Genomic DNA, 6497 nt, shown 5'->3' with positions numbered 1-6497 from the left:
GTCTCTTGGAAGTGAGACAGACATCAGCCAGAGTTGCCCTCTGGCAGGATTGGGAGAGGCAGACTCCTCCAAAGTCTGTTAGTTTTGAACCAAGATATAATGTGAATGTGATGCTATTTCTGGACTAAATAAATCCTTGGGGACTCAGGGGGCATAGAGAGGGTAGAAGAGCTTATTTTATTGGAATGTCAATCTATTGCATTTTTGATCCCATTTGGCATTTCTCTGAGCTAATTTCCTCTACAAAGTGTGGAGCTGTTGTGATTTATGTGGACAGAGGGCTCCTAAACTTGGGTTGCATAACCCACAGAGCTGCCCTGGAGTCTGACTCGCCTGCTGGGGCTTAGCATGTTAGGTTTGGCATGGAAGCTGCAGACATTCAGATGACGTGGAAAGCAAATGTTTTTGCTCTTTCAGAGGAGGTATAAATCCTGGGGCTGATCTGGTTTCACTGGGAAATGTTCCTTTGGATAAGTTTTCTGGTAGCTCCCTCTCCATAACCGAGCCAGTTAGTTTCATTGGCAGTAGCTGTGAATCTATTTGCTACCACTTAGAATGCAATTTCTGAAAAAAATAAAACAATGGGATTGAGAGGTTACCCTGAAAATGAGAGAAAGCGGGCCTGGTGGGACTGTGCAAAGACAGAAATGCTCTCCTCTCTCTGCTTCTATCTGCCTGAATTTTTCCTACTTCTTCCAAACTGCCTCTTCCAAAGCAGCTTTTCTTTATCTCACCTTTTAAAAAAATGTTTAAAAAATTTAAGGGCTGCAGCATTATAATTTGAAACATGTATACAATGTGTAATGAACAAATCAGGGCAAATTGCATTTCCATCTCAAATATTATCATCTTGAAGTATTGGGAACACTACAACTTTTCTCCTTCTTATATTGAAATGCATCTTAAATAAGTGTTGTAGACTGTGGCTGCCCTACTGTCCTGTATAATACCAGAACTACTTTCCTCCCCTGAAATTGTTTTGATTCCTGTTATCCACCCTCTTACCCTCTTCCTGGTGTCTAGTGGTCTCTCTAGTTCTCTACTTCGATGTGATCAACATTTCTTTTTTTTTTTTTTAAGGAAAGATTTATTTGATGAGCTTCACTTAGCACGATACATCTAAAAAGAAATTGAAATATATTGAAGATTTAAATAAAAAAAATATTGAATGCTACACAAATTTGTATGTTATCCTTGGGCAGAGGCCATGCTAATTTTCTGTCTTGTTCCAATTTTCATATATGTGCTGCCCAAGTGAGCACTATATGATCAGCTTTTAAAATGCTCATCATCACTATTCATCAGAGAAATGAAAATAAAAAACACAATGAGATATTATCTCACTCCAGTTAAAAGGGCTATTATTAAAAAAAAGTAACTGATGTTTGTGCAGCTGTAGAGAAAGGAAAACTCTTGCACATTCTTGGAGAGAATATAAATCGGTACAACCATGATGGAGAAGAGTAGGGAGGTTCCTCAAAAACTTAAAAATAGAGCTACCTTTTAATTCCCTTATCCCACTTAAAATCATTATAATAATTATAAATCATTATAATATAATTAGATACCTACAAGTCCAGGTATTTTTTATAATAAGAGATACCTACAGGTCCAGGTATTTTTTCTTTGGTACTGTGGATTGGACTCAGGGGCTCTAGACCACTGAGCCACATCCCCAGCTCTATTTTTGCATTGTATTTAGAGTCAGGGTCTCACTGAGTTGACTAATGCCTTGCTTTTGCTAAGGATGGCTTTGAATTCTCAATCTTCCTTTCTCAGCCTCCTGAGCTGCTGGGATTACAGGTGTGTGCCATCGCGCCTGGTAGATCCCCGCACATTTATGGTGGCACTGTTCACAATAGCCAAGGTATGCAATCAACCATGATGTCCACTGATGGATAAAGAAAATATGGTATGTATACACAATAGAATATTATTCAGACAAAAAAGATGAAATTCTGTCATTCGTAGCAATGTGGATGGAACATTATGGATGGACATTATGTCAAGCAAAATAAGCTGTGCACAAGAAGACAAAGACTGAACATTCTCATTTGTTTGTGGAAGAATCCTAGCTTAAAAAAACAGAGCTGCCTAAGGGGTGCCTCAGTCCTCTCTATCTGCATTAACCTCTGCTCCCAGTGCACATCTGTAGCAACAGCCACCACTGGCTGAGTGTTGCTCTCTAACAGCAATTGACACTTACGATCTCACTTAAGCCTCACCACCCTCCAATAAGGTATACTGTTATTTCCTTCATTAAAGATGGGGGAAATTGAGGCTCACAGAAGTTAACTAAAGGTATTTTCACAGCTGAAAAGAGGCCATGCTGTTCTGGGAGCTCAGCTCTGTGTAGTTCGAACTATGAGCACAAATGTCCCAAAAAACTCATGTTGGGGACCTGCCATTTGTTGAGTCACTTACTCATGAGAGGAAAAGCTATCCTGTTCCCAAATTATGGTTGGGAACGGGGGTCACTTAGCATCTAGTTCTGGCTCGCCCCAACACACTCAGCCATGTGGGCGTGAGAATCTTAATGTTATTTTTTCTTACCGCTATATCCTTGGTACTTTTAAAGTGCTTTGCAGGGATTTTCACATTTATTTGTACAAAGGTCCTGTGAGGTGGGTATTAGTACTAGCCTCATTTGACAGATCATGACAGTGAAGTGTAGACATATTAAGTGACTTTCCCCCCTCTTTTTATTGGAAGAGATTTTGCTGGATGATTCTCAAATGACATTTAGCTCTTTTGAATATCTTGACTTGCCATTTACTTTGTTATATGGGATTTTTTTATTCTCTTGAATTGATAACATATCTTTTCATATTGTTTATGTTGAGGGACACAGAAGCCACTCTGTGTGTCTCACTCACTTGACCCATAGGCAAGATCCAGATAACATTAACTAATGCTGAGAAACAGATAATGGAGAATGTGAACACCAAGGAGCTTAAAGGTGACCAAAAGTTTCAAGTTCATCTCTAGCATTTCTTTCTTGGATTTTTAAATGAAACTGCTAAAAAAATATTGCAAATTGACAAGATTGAATTTGATTTTTTTCCCCTTTCTTGCCATAGGGAGTATACATGCATTATAAGTGAAATGGCAGGAGAAGATAAGCCAGTAGAGGAAAAGAACACAGAACAAGAACAAGGATGTGATTTTGAAAAAAGTTTCTTATGATTACATTTATATGTCTCTTTAAATTTCTTTTTCTTTTTTCCCCCCTTTTTATTTCTTTTCTTTGGGGGTGGATATTGATATAGAAAAAGAAATATTAAATGAAAGAAGGATATATCAAATTAAATTGAGAATGTTAAGAGAGTTAAGCCATCAGGAAGGTGGGGGTGGGGTGTTAGGCCTGGTGTGCATGGAATTCTCAGATCTGCAGACTTTGTGCAGAGACTATGGCCACTGCCTTCAGTACGCTCTGCTCATTCCTGGGCAGTCCTAGTTGGTTAAAACTTCAATGGGCCAAACTTCTCTATTTCATTATTTCTTTGATGAGTTTTCATTTTCTCTACATCTGTAAACACTTGTTGGAAGGAAAAAAAAAGAGGGGAAAGAAGACTGAAGTTTTATCTTTTGTACATGTGCAAAATGGCTTTAATAATCAGTTTTCAACCCTCTCCACAAAATAATCCGTGTGCATGAAGCTGGTTTTCAGTTTCATGCACCAATTCATTAATGTGTTTCACTTTTTATCTTACATGAGCATTTGTTAAACTACGTGGGATTTTTTGGATTCCAGGATTACTCTGTGTTTTCTTTAAATTAAGGATGTCTTATTTTATTGATTTTTTAAAATTGATTTTCTTCGTAGAAGGATTGAAGATTTCCTTGGGATATTTTAGCAGATTTCTAACTTCTTCCCAGTGATTGTTTTTAACAGAAACTGGAAAAGAAAAGCAGAAAATTGTACTTTTTTAAATTATAAAGATATGCTTAGAACAATGAAAGAGGACTGAAAGAATTTTAAATGGAAATCAAATCATGGTTTGATGGGCCACTAAGCATAGACTACAAAAATCAATGAGGATAGAATCTGTGTTCATCATTGACTCCATTAAAAATGATGAATTTGATGCAAGTTTATAACAGCTCAATAGTCAAGTTATGGAACCACCCTGGGTGTCCATAAAAGATGAATGGATAAATGAAATGTGGCATTCACGTGTGTGTGTGTGTGTGTGTGTGTGTGTGTGTAACACAGTGGATTTTATTCAGTTATAAAGAAGAATGAAATTATGCCATTTTCTGGAAAATGGATGGAACTGAAGAACATGTTAACCAAAATAAGGCAGATCCACAAAGTCAAGGGTCATATGTTTTCTCTCATATATGGAAACTATAGAGAAAAAAGGAAAAAGGGATTTCATGAAACTAGAAGGTAGACCAACAGATTAGAGGAAGGAGACAAGGGAGACAGAAGAGTAGAGAGAAAGGAGAAGTATTGGGGAATGAAACTGACCAAGTTAGGTTATGGCATCATGACAAATACGTTATAATAAATCCCACTATTATGTACAATTAGAATGCAGTAATTTTTTTTACTTATAGAGATAAAAAATAAAATGAAATAAAATCACAAAGAAATAAGTAAAAACATTAGAGTTTAGTTGTACTAAGGTGACCATATGAGTATGATTATTTTTTTCTCAAGTACCAGCTCCTGTAGTTGCCATCTGGTTGACCTCGGGCTAGAATTGTGTGCCAGCTCTGCCAAAGGGTTGTCAATGCAATGAAAACAGCCTGCATGTTATCCTCATAGAGACAATGATCCCATAGATGCTGCTGTGATTGGTGAATCTGAAGCATAGTAGCTTGTTAATAAAAAAGTAATGTTAGCCCAGCTTGGTAGCACCCTCCTGTAATCCCAGCAACTTGGGAGCCTGAGGCAGGAGGATCCCAAGTTCCAAGCCAGCCTCAGCAATTTACTGAGTCTCTAATCAACTTAGTGAGACCCTGTCTATAAAAAAAAAAAAAAAAGATTACAATACTTTACAATACTGGGGATGTGGCTCAGGTGTTGAGTGCCCCTGGGCTTAATATCTGTTACCAAAACAAACAAAAACAAAAACAAAAGAATGTTGTATACACTCTCCCATAAGTATCCAACTATTCCCTGGAATATAGCTTCCTTAAAGAAAATCTGACTTTTTAAACACCACTCACTATATAAGCCTTGGGTATAATGAATTAACTTAGAAAGGTTTATTTAGTTCAAGATGGTTCTGAATATTCCAATCCAAGACCAGCCAGCCCCATGCTTTGGGCCTCTGAGAAGAAGGGCACACCATGTTGGTAGTAGGTAGAGGTACAAAGTTCTCACTTTGTGATCCAGGAAGCAAAAAGGGAGAGGAAGGGGCCAAAGTCCCACAATCCCCTTTGAAGGCATGACCCCCAGTGACCTTGAAGTAGGACAGAAGATGCTGGACACCTGAGGAATTTTCAGGAAGCAGGTTGACTGACTGCAGGGTTCAGAGGTGGCTCTTGCCTAAGAATTCTTCCTCTGAACCATATAGAAATTCTTTGAACTTTATACTCAGTAGGGGGAGGGGGCTAGGAGGTTCATATGACAAGTGAGTTTCATTCTATATTCTAGACAGAGAGGGGTTTTACAAGTTTTTTTCTGCAAACCTGGCATTTATAAACAAAGAGGAAGCTACAAACCACAATGCCTTCTGCAGATTTTTGCTGATAGCCGATGTCCTGTGCAAGAACAATCTCTGATAAGAAGAGAAACTTACATGCCACAAATATGGTGGGGGTTTCCTGCTTCATTATGGTAATGGTCTTCTGGGTGGGGAGTCTCTGGCCTGCTTCAAACTAACAACCTCCCACAAGACCTTAGCTCCTATGTTCACAGTTCCTTCCAATAGCACCACCCCAGGGACCAAGACTTTGGCATATGGACCTCTGAGGGGCACCACCTATATTCAAACCATAGCACTTGGGATACTGTTTTGTGCATCTTTTAGAATGACTCACTCATCTTATCCCTGGAAACAACAATATCTCTAGGCCCTTGGGAGGTGGGTAGGCGACCCACACAACCAATACCTGCTTGAGTCCACTATTGCAGCTCTCTCAGGCCCAGGGTGGGGCAGAGAAGTTAGTCTTTCCTTTATATAGGAAGAAACATGCTTCATTCCATATAACACTGATGAACAAGGAGTCAACTGTTGACAAAATTTATTGAAAACTGGGGCTAGCTTAAGAGAAATACTACCGAGAAGATGTTAGGATTGCTATTAGGGTCCAGGTCTGTCTTTGCTTCTGTGGGTCAGTGGCCTCCTATGTCTACCACTGAGCATATATCATGGTTGCTGTGGGCACCATTCTCCAGGACTCCAGCACTTATTCCCCCAGCTGCTGGAGGCTGGCTGTCCAGAGATCTTGGCTCTCTAGGTCTTGCCGTAAGGGGTGGTTCTCAGGCTTCCTTGTGTCTCACAATTACCTGGAGGCACATTCAGCCACAGGGTTGCTCTTTG

At 39.2% G+C, this 6497-nt stretch overlaps 1 non-coding gene across 1 annotated transcript; it reads right to left on the bottom strand.

Moving 5' to 3' along the window:
- Positions 1-1157: 1157 nt before the first annotated feature.
- LOC113192252 (U6 spliceosomal RNA) lies at positions 1158-1262 on the bottom strand. Its single transcript, XR_003301994.1, has one exon. It is a non-coding gene; the product is annotated as a U6 spliceosomal RNA (small nuclear RNA).
- Positions 1263-6497: the final 5235 nt, after the last annotated feature.

Source organism: Urocitellus parryii, chromosome 9 (assembly GCF_045843805.1).
Source record: "Urocitellus parryii isolate mUroPar1 chromosome 9, mUroPar1.hap1, whole genome shotgun sequence".
NCBI classification, from domain to species: Eukaryota; Metazoa; Chordata; class Mammalia; order Rodentia; family Sciuridae; genus Urocitellus; species Urocitellus parryii.
Note: the sequence above shows the minus strand (reverse complement) of the source record. Positions and strands in the feature narration are given on the sequence as shown.